Source organism: Heterodontus francisci, chromosome 4 (assembly GCF_036365525.1).
Source record: "Heterodontus francisci isolate sHetFra1 chromosome 4, sHetFra1.hap1, whole genome shotgun sequence".
Lineage (NCBI taxonomy): Eukaryota > Metazoa > Chordata > Chondrichthyes > Heterodontiformes > Heterodontidae > Heterodontus > Heterodontus francisci.
Window position 1 is genome coordinate 30,022,870 of NC_090374.1, and position 18,695 is coordinate 30,041,564.

Sequence of the window (18,695 nt, forward strand, 5' to 3'; positions counted from 1 at the left end):
ATGTGGTCGGAAGCTCGTCACGGGAACAAATATGACACCAATTTTGGAACAGACTGGAGTGGGGCCTGAAAACAATGGCTTCAGTCTTCAAAATATTTAATTGGAGGACGTTTTTGCTCATCCAGTACTGGATATCGGATAAACACTCTTATAATTAAGCAACAGTGAAGGAGTCAAGAGAGGTGGTGCCGCAATAGAGCTGAGTGTCATCAGCATGCAATGTGCAAATTAACACTGTGCTTTTGGATGATGTCACCAAGGGGCAGCATGTAGTTGAGAAATAGGAGAGGACCAAGGATAAATTCTTGGGGGACACCAGAGGTAATGGTGTGGGAGCAGGAAGAGAATCCATTGCAGTGATAGTCTGGATATGATTAGATAGATAAGAATGGAACCAGATGAGAGCACTCCTAGCTAGCTGGACGACAGTGGAGAAGGTTGGAGAAGGCTGGTGTCAGAGGCTACAGACAGGCTGAGAAAGACTAGGAGGGAAAGTTTACCTTTATCACAGTCAAATTTGTGACCTTGATAAGAGCTGTTTTGGCACTGCGGCAGGTGGAAACCTGATTGGAGGGAGGCAAACATGGAGTTCTGGGAAAGATGGGCACGGATTTGGGAGGCGACAACACGGATTTTGGAGAGGAAAGGGAGGTTGGAGGTGGGACGGTAGTTTGCAAGGACAGTAAGGTCAAGGACTTTTTTTTTGAGGCGAGGAGTGATGACAGCAGATTTAAAGGAGAGAAGGACAACCCCTGAAGAGAGAGAACTGTTAATATTGGCTAACATGGGAACCAGGAGGGGGAGTTGGGGGATCAGCAGTTTAGTGGGAATAGGATTGAGGGAACAGGAGGTGGGTTTCATGGACATGATGAGCTCAGAGAGGGCATGAGGGGAGATAGGAGAGAACCTAGAGAAAGATGCAAGTTCAGTGCTAGGGCGGGGCGGGTGCATTGGACGAAGTGGGCTAGTGGAAGGTAAGAACACGGCAGAGGCTGATCAGCTGGTCTCGATCTTAGAAACAAGACGTCCTCACACTTATTGTTGGAGGTGAATGGGGAGAGGGGTTTAAGAAGGCAGCTAGTAGAAATATTTGGAAGGTTGTACTGCTACTTAAAGTTGGTGAAGTCTGCAGTGAGTGATGTGGCACATGGTGAAGGCCTTTGTTCTCAATTCAAGCATTCTGTTTCAAACCACTTCCTATCAGTGCATGTAAGTCTTCGGGGCTACACTGCTTTCGACAGCTATCTGCTCCCACTGCCTTTGCTTTGTCTGTCTGGAGGGCCTCCAGGTCCCTATGTGGATACAGGACATCTTTTCTCCTGTCCACCTCCTCCTTCAAGGCCTCCAGTGCTGCTTCAGAGAACCTTGAAGCCAGCTCTCTGTCCTGTTGCAGCATTTTTTCAGTATTCTTCCTGCTCAGGCATGCTTCCCCAATCACTTTCAGTGCCAGCTTCAGTCAAAATGCAGCTCCCCTTTAAGAGATACGAGGCTATCAGGATTTTGCGCCACGTGCTTAGGCAGCTGCCACCCAGCAGCGCAGTTAGCACTGGCTCCATACTAAATCATGGTAGTGAGCAGGCAACACAGTTGATAGGCTTGGCTCCCTGCCAGGCAAGGAATGGTCTAGAAAAGGCCGCAACCCAGCAGCAGGTACATTTGTGCTGCTGCGGTATAGATTGTGAAGGGGCAGAGGGGGTACAGAATGGCTTGTAGGGTCAGCGGGAGGGTGACAATGAAGGGCGAGAGACAGATCGGGGGCAGAGTTAGGGGCCAAAGGGTCGGCAATTGCGAGGCCGGGTTGTCTGATTGGGGGGTTGTCGCGGTCCAATGAGGGGAGGGAAGCTGGTTAGCTTGAAGGACCAGGGGGGACACACCTGCACCTACTGGCCCAGAAACAGTGCTGGAAAGGCACTTACATCTTCCACACAGCAGTTCTTGTTTCCCTTTGGCTGCCATATTTCCTGAGGCCTGGGAAACCGGCCTGGGCTAAATCTGAGAGATAAAATTAGGTGCATACAGCCTCATTAAATTCTTAAATGTGCAACCTGCTTTCTGACAACAGGTTAGTTGCCCCCACCACCAGTTGGGGGTCAGCTTTGAGATGATTAACATTTATTACATCCGGCATAATACACCTGTTTTGGGGGTTAAAATTCCCCTCATACAGTTTAGAACAAGGGGATAGAATCTTAAAATTAGAGCTAGGCTGTTCAAGGGTGATGTCAGAAAGCACGTGTTGAAACAAAGGGTAGCGGAAATCTGGAACTCCCCTCCCCAAAAAAGCTATTGAGGGCTGAGGATCAATTGAAATTTGAGACTGATGTTAAGTAAGGATATTTTTCTTTATTCTTTCATGGGATGTGGGCATCACTGGCAGCCAGTATTTGCTGCCCATCCCTAATTGCCCTTGAACTGAGTGTCTTGCTAGGCCATTTCAGAGGGCAGTTAATAGTCAACTACATTGCTGTGGGTCTGGAGTCACATGCAGGTCAGACCAAGCAAGGAGGGCAGATTTCCTTACCTAAAGGACATTAGTGAAACAGATGGGTTTTTATGACAATTGATGATAGCTTCATGGCACCATTACTGAGACTAGTTTTCAGTTCCACATTTTTATTAATTAAATGATTTTATCAATTAAATTTTAACAGCTGGCTTGGTGGGATTTGAGCCCATGTCCCCAGAATATTATCCTGGGCAGTTGAATTACTAGCCCAATAATATTACCACGATGTCATCATTCCAGAGCGAAGGTGGGTTGATAGAGTTGAGATACTGATCAGCCATGATGTACTTGAATGATGGCACAGGTCTGTGGGGCTGAATGGTTACTCCTGTTTTTATAGTCCTATGTTCTTCTGTATTCATATTCTATTGTTATTACTAGTGGCAGGTTATTTATTTAGAGATACAGTACTGAAACAGGCCCTTCGGCCCACCGAGTCTGTGCCGACCAAGAACCACCCATTTATACTAACCCTACAGTAATCCCATATTCCCTACCACCTACCTACACTAGGAGCAATTTACAATGGCCAATTTACCTATCACCTGCAAGTCCTTGGCAGTGGGAGGAAACCGGAGCAGCCGGCGAAAACCCACGCGGTCTCAGGGAGAACTTGCAAACTCCGCACAGGCAGTACCCAGAATTGAACCCAGGCCCCTGGAGCTGTGAGGCTGCAGTGCTAACCACGGCGCCACTGTGCCGTTATGATATCAGCTTTGTCCTGGTAGTCACATTCTTTCCTCTGAGTCAAAATGTTGAAATCACACTCCAGAGACTGGAGCAGAAGCTTCATCGGGGTTGACAGCATAGTGGTGATGTCATTGCATTAGTAATCCAGCAGTCTGGACGAGGAACTGGCTGGTATGAGTTCAAATCCATAATGGCAGCAGTGGAATTTAATTTCAATTACATAATTAAATCTAGAAATAAATGTTATTACCAATAATGGTGACCGTAAAGCTACCAGAATGTTATGAAACACTATTTGGTTCATTAATGCCCTTTAAGGAAGGATATCTGCCGTCCTTACCTGCTTTGGCATATACGTGACTCCAGAACCACAGCAATGTGATTAACTTTCAACTGCCCTCTGAAATGGCCTAGCAAGCCACACAGTTCTACTCAAGAAGGCAATCCACCACCACCTTCTCAAGGGCAATTAGGCACAGGTAGTAAATGCTGGTCTTGTCAACAATGCCCACATCTTGTGAATGAATTCAACATAAACTCGAGAGACTAGAGCACATAATGTCAGGCTAACACTTCACTGCAATACTGAGAGAGTGCTGGCCTCCCGGAGGTGCCATCTTTCAGATGAAACATTAAACTGAGTGCCCGTCAATCCTCTTAGTACATATAGCATGCCACTTTTTGAAGAAGGGCAGGGGCCCGAGCCAGCATTTTTGCTTCAACCAACAACGCTAAAAAAAATCCCAGATTATCTAGTGATTTATTTCATTGCTTTTATGAATTGGCTTGGCAACTGAGAATGAGAAAGGAGATATTTGAATGCAAGTTCTTTCCTTAAAGCAAAGTACTGATTGATGGCAGACATTTCTTTATGTGAAGGTAGAAGATAGTGGTTGGATTATAAGAATCAAATATCCCCAGAATTTGCAGTTTTCATCGCCTAGGATACAGCACTATTGACTAGTCCTCTTTGCATCATTAATTTCCTCCCTGTCTCAGATTGGGTCAAAAGTACTCCATTAGACATTGCTATCCACTTAACATGTAGCACAATAAGCAGAACATAGCTTTATGTTGATAAGGAATTAAAAGAAACTTGCGAGATGGAGACTTATCAAGTTCGTGTTCAGCTATAAGGGAACATTTACAGTTTTAAATAGCAGCTAGCAGATTAGTTAAATAAAAAAACTGTTTTTAAAGTGATAATTTTCGTGGGTGTATGACATTTTCATTTCTTGTAAAGCATTTAGAAGCTGGTTTGCATCTAGAAAAATGCATGCTGGCAAAGACCGAGACATCTTAATAGTTCAAATTTAAATGGAACATTCAAAGACTAATTTGTCTTTCTAATATTAGGTGGCCGATTATCATACAAAACACTATTTGATGGAGTACATTTTGTCATCCCTTTTAAGTGGTTTCATGGGCAGGTGAAGTACAACAATGGTCATGTGACTGAGCTCTGAGGCTGGTATTATACTGCACTAATGGACTAATATAGCAAGAGAGAGAAAGTCCACAGAAAAGAAGAGGGTGACTGGGGAAACACAAGAAAGATTATTTAAATAAAGAAACCTCCAGTTGCTAGGCTACTGGCAGTCCTGTTCTATGAACAGCGTGACCAGCTCTGGTTCTTTCTCTGTAGCATCTCTTGGTAAAGACTGTGCTGCTTAATGGTCAGCCTAGGCTTGGCAACTCGATCTGGGTAGGTCAGGGAAGCAGGTACAATTGTACTACTGCTCCCGAGACTGCTGTTCCCTCGGAGCTGATGGATCCCGAAATGGATGCTGGAATCCTCAAGTGGTTCACAGGAAACGATGCAGAGGTTAAGGTAGGAGTGTTATTTTCTCAGGGATAAAATTACTGCATAGCCATGTTCATTCTGTTAAACCCAGCTCCAGTAGATCGATTGTGGCCTATTGTTAAAATGTGAGAGGGAGAATGATTGAGATGGCCCAAATATTGTATTTGATATGTTCGTTGTTTACATTTAGTTTTTATGAAGAGAATTTGAATTCTGTAAGCGTGGTACATTACTCACGCATACAAGATGACTAAAGAAGACCAGGATTGAAAGGCTCTTTGATTTTCTTTTCTCCTCCTACAGTATCTCCGTGGCAACCCAAGATCTGCTTTTAGCACAGACTGAATTGGTGCTACTGCGATGCTATAAAATCTGTGCGGGATTCCTATTCAAAGACAAAATAAAAACTGCTGACTGCAGTTCAGATGTCCAACTCTATAATGCCATAGTTAATAAATTAGAAATTCTGCTTCATCTAATGAATGCTCTCCAGCAAAGCAATTTAAACCTTTGAACTAACAGTGCTATTTGTGTTTTGGAAACACATAAGAAATGGATTGCAAAATATCCTGTTCTGGTTTGTCTCCATTTCGTTCAGTCGAATCGTTTGAAATTGTTATTTTTAGTTGCAGCACTGCATCCTGCCTCTTCTATGAGTCTGACAGACAAGAGGCTAAAATATCTTGTTCTGTGTACAACAGCAGGAATCTGTTTTGATCTCTGCTGTTAACCACTGATCTGACATCCCCTTTATGACCGGTTACATATATATAAAAGCAAACGCTACCAATGAATAAGTTGCAGGAAGAGAGTGATAAATGTCACAGCCTGCCAGACACACTTGTCTGCATAATAGGCAAAAATGATTCAGTAGATTAATTATTTAATTTATTTCCCCCTCTTCCTATTTTGTACGTTGTCTCTGTGCCAAGTACCATTCCTGCCCAGGAGGGTAGACTTGAGACATACATTCATATGGCTACAGCTGCAAGGAGCTTGAGCATAATGGGGGGACAGTGACTGCCTGAAGCCGAGTTGTTAACTCAGCTAATTTTGCGAGGCCCAAACAGCATTAAAACCAGGTGACTAAACCCAGCTCAAGTTCTGCCATTGTTTGAGTTTTGCCAGTTTAGTTTGGGATAAATAGCCTACTTGTTCTACCACTTACATTGCCGAGTTCCACTTGAGTAAGGTAGGAGAGAAGTGGCTATGATGATGTGTCTTCTGACTTCCCTTCTCTGGATATTAATTCTGTACAGTTTAGTATTATGGATATAAAGAATAATTTTCCAATTCCTTGCTCCAGGCAGGAGGCCTCATTTAAATTTGCAAAGTGCACTCCTGGCAGGAAAGGCTTGATCAGAAAACAACCCCTGTAATTTCAGTTAGATGTTTTGGAAGCTCATTGATTGATTATTATTTTTACATCTGCAACGTGATTCAATATAGGCAAGCGTTAAGCAGTCAGTTGTAAGTAGACTGCAACTGATAGTATTTTAAGTGGCCATTTGTAATGATAATTGGTAGAGTGTATGGCCCTGGGAGGGAGGGGCAGGCAATGAAGGGATTAAAACACAAGGGTAAGATCTTTAAGTTTGAGATCTTGGGAACTAGGAGCCAATATAGGTCAGCGAGGAGAAGTATTATGGTTGAGTGAGGCTTAATGCTCCCTAATTGTTGGATTGACAACCAGAGTTCATGAAATGCCCCTCACATTTCCCTCCCTCTTCTGAAAGCCAGAAAATTCTACAGCTCCAGACCAAGGAATACAGTTGTCAAGTAATATACAGCATCTGCTTGACCAGTACTGCCAACCTGGGATGTGAATCTTTATCTTGTACCTGTGGGTCACCTGCTGTACTATTCATGGGACATTAAGGATTCCATGTGATACAGTGGGATAAATGATAAATGTATCATAATTAACCTTATTTGTCTAAAAATGAATGCCATAAGATAAAGAAAAAATAAGGACTTGCATTTATATAGCACCTTTCATGACCTCAGGACACCCTAAAGTGCTTTACAGCCAAAGAAGTATTTTTGGAGTGTAGTCATTGTTGTAATGTAGGAAACACAGCAGTCAATATGCATGCAGCATGGTTTTATGAACAGCAGTGGGATAAATGACTAGATAATCTGTTTTAGTGATGTTGGTTGAGAGATAAATAGTGACCAGGACACCAGGTATAACCCCCGACAGTTCTTCTTTGAACGAGTGTCATGAGATCTTTTACATCCACCTGAGAGGGCAGGCAGGGCCTCGGTTTAATGTCTCATTTAAAAAACAGCACCTCCGACAGTACAGCGCTCCCTCAGTACTGCACTGGGAGCATCAGCCTGGATTATGGACTCAAGTCTCTGGAGTGGGAGATATTGATGAAACCTAGTTGTCATGAACCAGATGTGTCTGCCAGATAGATCCAGCATCCACCCACCACCACAAAACTGAAACCAGAAGCCGAATGGAATAGAGCTTTTCAAAATCTGCTTGTCTGGAAAGCATAATGTAATGCCTGCTCCATGGATATTCTAGACATTGAAGCCTCTGTCGACAGAAAGGTGAGGAAGACTGGGCACACACTTCATGGTGCATTTTCCAACCTGGAAGCAATTTTTCAGAAGTCTGGTCTCAATTACTAAAATCCAGGTGTACCAGGATTTCCTATATGGTGCTAAATCCATTTAACTAAATGCAGTCAATGGACGGGAGGTTATGTCGGGGGAGTGGCCCCGCCCAGTGGCTTGAAAGCTGGGGGCGAGCCTGCCTCCTCCGTGCTTGGGAGCCATGCAGGGATTGTATGTGGTGCAGGCCCTTAATTGGCCTCAGGCAGGACTTCCACTGCTTCCAATCAGGAGGCTGCCAGCTCTTCAGACCCAGCAGCCCCAACGAGAGTATCTGTATCTGTATCCAGATAATCAGTGTCATTCCAGGGGGATGAAAAAGAGCCTGGCAGTAAAAAAAATCCTGCTGTTTATTACAGGACTGGCATTTACCTGAGAATACAAGAATAATGATTGTAAATCTGATAATCAGCAGTTGTGCCTGCAACACTCTTTAGATAGAAAAGGATTGGAAAAACAAATGGAGACCATTTTATCACACGGACTGCAGCAGTTCAAGAACGCGGCTCACCACCACCTTCTCAAGGACAATTACAGATGGGCAATAAATGTTAGTCGTGACGCCCACGTCCCGTGGGTGAATTAAAAAACTATGTCGTCGAGTTCCTTTGTCAACACTGAGGTACCAATTTGAATAAAAACGATTTTGATTTGAAATCATTGGGGGAGACAGAGGCCCAGGCTAATACCCTGGGGGCACGGGTTCAAATCCCACCACAGCAGCAGGTGGAATTTAAATTCAATTAATCCATAAAATTCAATTAATTAATAAAAATCTGGAGTTGAAAGCTAGTCTCAGTAATGGTGCCATGAAACTATTATCGATTGTCGTAAATACCATTTGGTTTACTAATGTTCTTGCCTGGTCTGGCCGACATGCGACTCCAGACGCACAGCAATGTGGTTGACTTTTAGCTGTTTCTGAAATGGCCTTGCAAGCCACTCAGTTGTCAAGGGCAGTTAGGGATGGGCAATAAATGCTAACCTTGCCAGCGGTGCCCACATCCCATGAAAGAATAAAAAAAATGAGTTCTTCCCAAAATTCCACCATAATTCCAGCATAATTCCTGAACATGAATGCGTAAACAGCTAAAAGCACATTTGTCCTGGTGAATACTGCCTGTTATGAGTGCCTGTGATTCATATCCTACTCCGTTCAGCACAGCCCAATTTCTCAGAGGGTTTCTAAAACAGGCGTTAGGACACGCAAAGGCCTAACACTTGTTTTTGGCAGCAACCCAGAAACCTGAAAAATGGCCTAACACAATATTGCGTTGGACATTTTTCAGGCATCCTTGGGCACTGGAGATTGATCCCCAAAATAGAGGCCTCACTGCACTCATTTCACCCATGTAAAATGGATACAACAAGCTCCAGATTGTACCCCAAGCGTGCTTTATAGTGATACATGTACACTATACACTTCCACATAGCCAAATTATTCAGCATGTACTATGATGCATGTGCACTCTTCCTAATTCCTCCTACACCTCGCTGTGTTGGAATTTAAATTCATTAGATCATCGCCTCCACAACCTGATTCTTTCTGAGAACTTCACAGCTGTGGAGCATCTTTCTTCGCCCAGTCTTCGGCTCCTCTTACTATCTACAGACTTTTAAAAACACAACAAACTTGTTGTCACCAACTCGGTTAAAATTACTAAAATACGCAACGCAACCACGCTAGTATGTATACGAGACAAATAGATACAGAGGAGAAGAAAGAATTGGCGTGGGGTATTGAAGTAGGGTTGGCAATAAATGGAATTCAGTTACTGTCTTTTATCTTTGATGTAAAGTCCTTGGTTGAAGTTGTTGGGGTTCTCACTGGGGCCCAGTGCACACATTCAGAATTGCCTGTCTAGTACCAGAAGGCCGAAGAGAGGTTTCAGTTGTCTTCTCGGTGGTCACCTGTAATGTTCTGTAGTCTTGAGGCTTACACTGCCACCGTGGCTTTCCTGGGACTTGGCTGGAGAAAGAGACAGAGAGAAATGTGCTTTCTTTTTTGAGTTCAGTTGTAGTCTGTTACCTTTCTGTGAGGCATAATTCAAGCAATCCCCAGTCTGGCCAGTAGGTAAGTCATGTGACCATCTCTTTGTTTGAGACAGCATCTTCTGGGAGGGCTGATGATTCTCAAAGCTCTCCAGTCACGCTCAGTGGGGTGTAGAGTTCCAGAGCAATCTTGTTAATTGAATCAGTGAGCACTCCCATTGTCTCTCTATTCAACTGTCTCTCAGAATGCAAATGTGCAACCATGTTTTCAGCTGGTTATCTTTGTTGCTTTTTTTAAAACAAGTTATGTGTAATTTTCAGTAAAGAAGTTCCTGTAGTGTCCCACATGACGAAATTAATATGTTTCCATTTGGCAGATATGATTTCCATCACACCTCCACCCCATGCATAATGAAATGCGACATTAGGGGAGCATTTTATTATAAATTAGAAGGAAGAGAAAATACAGGAAAGCACACATGCATTTCTCTTTCAGTCTCATTCATTCAGAAATCTTCAAATTATTTCAGCCTGTCTTTCCTTTGTAGTATTGCTGCTTTAAATTGCCCCTTTTTCCTTCAGGTCGATCTGAGATAGTTATCTGTTGCCCAAGGGGTTTAAAGTTTCTTTACTATCAGCTTCCATATGTTGACAATGGGCATCCCGATAAACACGTGATTTTTGGGGAGGTTTGAGGTTTGCACATTTCCATGATTGTCTAGGGTGCCTTTGTTCATGTTGAGGTCTGCAGGCGGAAGGTTAGATTTAATTAGCTCTGGGTTGGAGCTCTGATCATGGGAGTCAGCAGTGGGTGGATCCACTCACTTTCATTGCTCTGGTGAGTCACTCTGGCTGTTCACTACAGAGTGTTGTTGGTTCCCTTTTCTCCTGACTGCGGGGGAAGATTCTTTGCTAATCTTTCCTTTGTCCTCTGGGATATTCCTGCTGGCAGGTATTTGTCCAGATTCTACTGCACTCCCATGCGGCACTTCGACTAGGTAAGGCATCACCCTCACAGTATCTCTGCCCTCTTGAGGACTTTCTTTGTCCCTGAAGGTTTCTGCAAATGCTGTTAGCAATCCTGGTAGGGTGCTTCGGTTATGTGTATTTACATAGGAGAATGTGGGGTCCAATTTTTCCAACATTTCAAGATAGGCTGACCGGAAAGTAGGGGTTTTCATTTGGGAATCCTCCCAGACCTTCTGTAACCTGTCCTCTTTGGCCCTTTTACCCCTTTCCTCTCTAACTTTTTGCCAGCCCTATGCCTGTCTGTCCCCTTTGGTTCTCGGCAAGCGTCCCTTACAATTCACCAGCCCTTTGCTGGAGGGTCCTCCAAAAGCTGGTACAGGAATTAGGGGTGCGGATTTCACTACAGGTTGGGGTTTCCCCTCAACCTGGTACATGTAGCAGCTCCTACAATACTCCACCACATCTTTGTAGAGTTTTGGCCAGTCAAACTGCTGCCTTATGCGGGCTTTGGTTTTTCGTATACCAACATGTACAACCATCATAATCTCATGGGCCATTCTTAATATTTCTCTCTGATACCTCTGTGGCACCACTACCTGGTGAACCACTGTCCATTCTATGTCCTCAGGTCTTTGAGGAGAACTCCATTTCCTCATCAGTACCTCATTCTTTAAATAGTAGCAATCAGGAACTCCCTCTGCTTTAGTTTCAGACTGGGCAGCCTTTGCCACTTTTTCCAATACTGGGTCGGCTCACTGACCCTCAACCAGGGAAGATCCATTTAATCTATTTCTTGGGTCTTCTAACTTTCCAAAGAACGCCTCAGATAGACATACCTGATGGTCATCTGTCTGCAGTGCCAATTCAGTCTCCTCTGGGGGAGCTAGTTTGGCCATGGCCCAACTCGCTACACATTCAGGGGAACTGCAGGGGACCAGCTCCTGCCACTGCCCTGTCTCTCTGACCTCCTGTGGTCTCTCTTTCAATACTGGGGAAGCTACCACCTTGTCCCACGCCAGTTCACAACCTAGGAGCAGGTCAACTCCGTCCACAGGCAAGCTAGGGATAATCCCCACTGTCACCGGTCCCGAAACTAGGTTGTACACCAAGTGCACCAGTGTAAAGATACAAGCATGCACTGCCCTCCAATACCATTCACCACCATTCTGATATTTACTGCATTCTTTGGGGGAAAGGTCATGTATTTTCCCAGCAAAAGGGATCTAGTGCCCCCTGTATCCCTGAGGATTACTGTGGGCTTGCTTGCCCCACTCAAGGGGTATCGGTTTACTGTCCCTTCCGATACAAAATCCTGATAACCTTAAGGGATCTTATAAAATTTTCCTGCACCCACAGCAGTATTTTTTTCTGGGGCTTACTACTGCAGTTAAAGCCACAGCCTGCTCTGCTGCACTTTCCATCAGGGTCCCTTCTCCTGCACTGAGCAGATGTGCCCTAATTAACCCTACAGGCTTTCCCTGTAGTTTCTAGCAGTCAGCACCTAGATGACCTGCCTTATTACAATGGAAGCACAGAGGCCTCCGGGTCTCATTCCTACTTACAGCACTATTCTTTTTGGCTGGAGGAGGGCCCCCTGTGTGTCCACATTTTCTTTCTCTCCCAGGACTGCTTGGGCTCCTATCACTTTCCCACCCTTTGTCCTTTTTAGATCTGTGGGGATGGCTAGGAAAGGTTTTCCCCTGGGGAATTGACTTGTATATTAGAGCAAGCTTGTCAACCAGAACTGCAGCTTGCCTTGCTCTATGTACTTTTTGTTCCTCCACATGGGTCTTTATAGAGAGTGGGAGAGAGTTTTTAATTCCTCTAGTAAAATCGCCTCTCTAAGATTTTCATAGGTGGGTTGTACTTAAAGAGCCCTCAACCACTGGTCAAAAGCCAGCTGCTTACTTCTCTCAAACTCCAAGTAAGTTTGATCAGCTTGTTTCCGGACGGTTTGGAACTTCTGGCTGTAGGCTTCTGGTACGAGCTCATATGCCCCGAGGATAGCATTTTTTGTCAGTTCATAATTTGATGAACACTCATCTGGCAACAGGGAATAAACCTTATGGGTTTTTCCAGTTATCTTACTTTGCAGCAGAAGAGTCTATCTTTTAGCCGGCCATTTTAACTGCCTTGCCAGTTTCTCAAAAGATGCAGGAAATGCTTCCACGTCTCCCTGATTGAATTTTGGAATCAGTTGGGAAAATTTTAAAAACTCAGCACACAGCCCCACATTACTTGTATTCTCCATGTTAACCAGACTTTCACTTGGGTTACTCTGTCACCCCCTAGTTAACTCAAGCCGCCTCAGCTCTCTTTCCACCTGTTCCTTCTGGAAATTTCTTTCTCGCTCTCTCTTCTCTCTCCCTTTCTCTCCCTCTTTCCCTGCCTTCTAATTCAAGTTTCCTCCGTTCCAATTGTATCTTTGCTAGCAATACCCTGTCAGACTCGGATTCTAACCCTGCCTCTGATTCTTCAGATTCGAGAAAATGGTTGGCCACTAGTCTTAGGAGTTTCAATTTCCCAGCTTTGGCACGGAAAGTGATCTCACACTGCTCAGCCATATTTCTCAACTCCTCCATAGATAGTGCCTTTAACTTATCCCAAGTTACTTCACTCTGGCTTGGGAAGGTATTGTCTTCAGTCTCAGACATGTTAGTATTCTAGCACACACAGCCACAAGAAAACCTGCATTGAAATCTTTTCTTTTTTTGATTGGGATCAATTTGATTTCGCACTTGCAATTTCTCGTTTGTTTGTGGGTCCAATTGGATGCTAGCTGCCAAATTTCTGTTACGATCATGTGAGGAAGGGGTCTCAGGCTCCCCTCTCGCCCCTTTCCTGGTTTGGCTGTAACAGGGTTTATCTTTTAAAACACAATGATTTCAGCTTACCCCTTCAGTGAGCCTTTGCTCACTGCTCTCTAATTGTAATTGCAAATGAACCAATCAGACAGGTTTTCTTTGGTTCAAACAAGAAAGATGTAAGTTAATTAGCCTTATCACTCTAACTGGGTTAAAATTACTAAAATGCATGATGCAACCATGCCAGCGTGCATAGGAGATAAACACACATGCAAATAGATATAGAGGGGAAGATAGAATTGGGGGGTGGGGTTAGTTGAGGTAAGGTTGGCAATAAATGGAATTCAGTTATTGTCTTTTATCTTTGATGTAAAGTCCTTGGTTGAAGTTGAGGTCTTGGAGTTCTCGCTGGGGCCCAGTGTACACTTTCAGACTTGGTTCTCTGGTACCAGAAGGCCGAAGAGAGTTTTCAGTTGTCTTCTCGGTGGTCACCTTTAATGTTCTGTAGTCCTGAGGCTTATGCTTCAATTATTATAGAACTAATGATTCTAGAATGCTGATTAACTCAGCGTGTGCTTGTCAAACAGGTACTCTCCCATGCCATTGTCAGGGGCTCCCAGTCTCTTCAGGTTGGTGATGTGATCTCCAAGCTTCTTGATCATCTTCACTTGCTCATCCAAGTAGTGAGTCTCCAGGAAGTCACACAAATGAGGGTCAGTGTTGCCAGTGGAGAGTTTGTGCAGATCCAGCAGACTCTGGTTCACATCCTTCTCCATCTGCAGAGCTCTCTGCATTGCCTCCAGACCATTGCTCCACTCATCCTGCATGGCTTTCTTGGGACTTTGCTAGAGAGAGAGAGAGACAGAGAGAGAGGTGCTTTTTTCTTGAGTTCAGTTGCATTCTGTTACCTTGCTGTGAGGCACAATTCAAACAGTCCCCAGTCGGCCAGCAGGTAAATCATGTGACCATCTCTTTGTTTGAGGCTGCATCTTTTAGGAGGGTTGTTGATTTCAAGACTTCCCAGACACACTCAGTGGGTGTGGAGTTCTGGTCTTACCCAGACAAAGAATGTTGATTATCATCACTTCCCAGACCAATCTTATTAATTGAATCAATGAGCACTCCATAAAACCATTGAACCATAGAAAAATTAAGGCACAGAAGGAGGCCCTTCAGCCTGTCATGTCCGTGCCAGCTGAAAAATCTGGCTGCCCAATCTAATCCCACCTTCCAGCACCTGGTCCATAGCCCCGATGGTTACAGCACTTCAGGTGCATGTCCAGGTACCTTTTAAATGAGTTGAGGGTTTCTGCCTCCACCACCATTCCTGGCAGTGAATTTCAGACACCCATCACCCTCTGGGTGAAAAGGATTTCCTTATGTCACTTCTAATCCTTCGACCAATCACCTTAAATCTGTGCCCCCTGATAACTGACCTCACCGCCAGGGGAAACAGGACCTTCCTGTCTACTCTATCTAGGCCCCTCATAATTTTGTACACCTCAATTAAGTCACCCCTCAGCTTCCTCTGTTCCAAGGAAAACAACCCTAACCGATCCAATCTTTCCTCTTGGCTGCTACTTTCAAGCCGTGGCAACATTCTTGTAATGAAAACAAGAAATGCTGGAAATACTCGGCAGGTCTAGCAGCATCTGTGGAGAGAGAAGCAGAGTTAACATTTCAGGTCAGTGACCCTTCATCATTCTTGTAAATCTCCTCTTTACTCTCTCCAGAGCAATTATGTCCTTCCTGTAATGTGGTGACCAGAACTGTATGCAATACTACAGCTATTGCCTAACCAGTGTTTCACACAGTTCCAGCATTACATCCCTGCTTTTGTATTCTATACCTCAGCCAATAAAGGAAAGCATTCCATATGCCTTCTTCACCATTCTATCCACCTGTCCTGCCACCCTCAGGGACCTTTGGATATGCACTCCAAGGTCTCTCACTTCTTCTACCTCTCTCAATATCCTCCTGTTTATTGTGTATTTCCTTGCTTAGTTTGCCCTCCCCAAATGCATTACTTCACACTTCTCCAGATTAAATTCCATTTGCCACTTTTCCACCCACTCAACCAAACCATTGATATCATTCTGGAGTCTACGGCTATCCTCTTCATATCAACTACACGGCCTATTTTTGTGTCATCTGCAAATTTCCCAATCATGCCTCCCACATTTAAGCCCAAATCATTAATATATACCACAAACAATTGGGGTCCCATCACTGAGCCCTGTGGAATGCCACTGGAAACCGCTTTCCATTTGCAAAAACATCCGTCGACTACTGCCCTTTGTTTCCTCTCACTGAGCCAATTTTGGAACCATCCTGCCACGTTCCCCTATATCCCATGGGCTTTCATTTATCTGACCAGTCTGCCATGCGGGACCTTGCCAAATGCCTTACTAAAATCCACTCCCATTGTCTCTCTATTCAACTGTCTCTCAGAATGCAAATGTGCAACCATGTTTTCAGCTGGTTAGCTCCTTTTTTAAAAAACAAGTTATGTGTAATGCCCAGTAAAAAAGTTCCAGTACTGTCCCATATGATGAGATTAATGCTTCCGTTTGGCAGGGGTGATTTCTGTCACAGGAGTCAGGAGGTGACTTACTCGCCACAGAATTCCCAGCCTCTGACTTGCTGTTGTAACCACAGTATTTATGATTGGTCCTGACTCATCTCCCTGCTCTATCAGCCTTGGGATTTCAACCAGAAAAAAATAAGTGGCCATGAAGATATGAAAGCAGGGAAGATCATTTTAGACTCAAAGCCCTGCACTCAGTGACATGGAGGCACATTTTCTCGGTGCATTGTATTGCAAATTGCTACACCTGTTTTTAAATGACAGAGTTATGATTTTATTACACATAGTGCACGGGGTAAACCTTGACACATGGAATAATTTATCAGTAAGATGACAAAAAAAGAAAAAGTGGCATTTATGTAGCTCCTTTCATGAACTCAAGACATCCCAAAGAAATTTACAGCCAGTGGATTACTTTTGAAGTGTAGTTGCTATTGTAATGTAGAAATCTTGGCAGTCAATTAACACACAGCAAGCTCACACAAACAGCAAATGTGAAATTGACCAGATAAACTCTTTTAGTGATGTTGGTTGATGGACAAGAGTTGGCCAGGACACCCCCGGTAGAACTCCACTGCTCTTCTTCACAATAGTCCCATGGAATCTTTGACGTCCACCTGAGAGGGCAGACATGGCCTCAGTTTAATGTCTCATCCAAACGACATGAACTTGCAATTTTACTTGGTGTCTATTCTATTAATTGTATTTTTTTAATTATAATTGAAACAGTAAAGCATTCTGTTTGTGTGCATGTTTGAATCAGGTGGCGGGTGCGACATTTTTTTCTCTAGGGGCCGGTAAAGATTGCTGGTTAGTTAATTGTCGTGAAAATCAACAATCCCCTCCTGGTCATTTTTTAGTGCAGCAGTATGTTTTGCTTCAAAATCATTTGAGTAACAGTGCTTTAATCGTATCCTTCACCAAGCCAGAATGCATTGACTGCATGTAGTGCTCCTTCCTACCAACCCTGCTGAGAATTGCCAAAACATATTTAACTCCAGCGGATGGTTTTAACCCGTAACCTGTTGAATAATATGGTGCTCCATATGGATCGCACAGCAGTTGCTGTCACTAACGCTTTAAGGAGAACAGACGTTGTTGACATTCAGCACTGATCCTTTCGATCAGATCAGTGCACTCGCACTTCTACCACTGAGTCGCCCTACAGTCTTACTCTTTTTTTCTTTGATGGCTCAGTTATGCATCCATTTAAATATCAGTGCTAATCTAATCTTTGTAAGAAATGTGACTGGGGACTAATTGGGCTTGTCACCTTGTTCCTATCCAAAACTGGAAGCAGCACAAGAGGCCAGGAGTTGGCCTGCGTGGAAGCAGAGCAGGAGCCAGGACAATGGAGCAAGAGTTTAGGAAGTGGGGGATATTGAGCAGGGCAGGAATCAAGGCAATATAATTCCCCACAGAGTCAACATAGGAGACTGCAAAACAGAACTGAAATAAGGTTAGGTCAAGCCCCAGCAGGACTTCAAATCAGCAAAACTCTCAAAAGGATTCCGATATTCTAGGCTAGGTACATAATGGAATCGTTGTATGAGGCCTGAAAAACTGAACAAAAAAAAAATGGCCATGTAATCATAGAAGAGTTTTTTATGTCCACAGGTGGAGTCCCAGTTAAATGGCTGATCTGAAAGACACAACCTCCAACCGTGCAGCACTGCCTCAGTACTGCCGCAGAGTGTCAGCCTGGATTATGTGCTCAAGTCTCTGGAATGGAACCTGAACCCAAAACCTTCTGACTGAAGCAAAGCTGACAACTGCATCATGTTTTAGTCATGACCATGGGTACCGTTGTCAGTCCTGCTGTTACAGAAGATCATTATGTCAGTCATGCTGAACATGAAGACTCTGTGTTTCATCTTTGCTTTGGTCTCAGCTGGAAAAACAGTTCTGGAAAGGAGGATGAAAATGAATCTCAGCACATTTGGGATCAAAAATAAACAAGGATTACTGTCCTGATCATTATCCAATGATCACTGCTGGAAAGATTGCCAGTGTGAATGTCGCCTAAGGATAGGATTGGGCTCAGATGTGCTGTCCACCACATTTGAACAAAGTGCTGGCACTCACTATCTAGGGTCATGTATGAAATGAGGTAACACTGGCAAGGAACTGGAAGTATCTATGAAGCGACACCCCAGTACAACCTTCAGAAGGAAAAGAGAGAAAATAGGGGAACAGAATGAAAATTAACCATGATTTATTTTCTTACTGGCCTGTTCCACAAACTGAGGTAGACATTACTATAGTGGAGACCTACAGGCCTAACAGTGTGTATTTTTATAATAGACTTGTAATGCAGCAAGTTGGTTTACTAAGATATTTTTCTACTGGTATGCAGGTAATTTTCCAAATAGCAATTTCAGTCCCTCTTTGTCATTATTTTAGCGCACTGGGTAATGTTAGTTCCATCAAGTTCCTTTGTGCAACACTTTAATGAAGATGTTTATTCACAGAAATGCGTAAAAGCAGTTTGATGACAATGTGTTAATTAGGAATTTCAAACCCCTTTGTGATTTCCAGATTTCAGGGTGAAGTGGTTCCCCATGAATTATAGAATGGTTACCGCATGGAAGGAGGCCATTCAGCCCATCGAGCCCACACCAGTTCTCCGCCAGTGCATTTTAGCTAGTCCTACTCCCCTGCCCTTTCCCTGTAGCCCTGCAAGTTTTTTCCTTTCGGATGCTTATTCAGATCCCTTCT

The 18,695-nt window shown here is 43.9% G+C and overlaps 1 protein-coding gene across 4 annotated transcripts in view; it reads left to right on the plus strand.

Annotated features, from left to right (window-relative positions):
* wdr17 (WD repeat domain 17) overlaps positions 1-18,695 on the plus strand; it is a 162,394-nt gene that overhangs the window by 34,732 nt on the left and 108,967 nt on the right. The window lies entirely within an intron of this gene.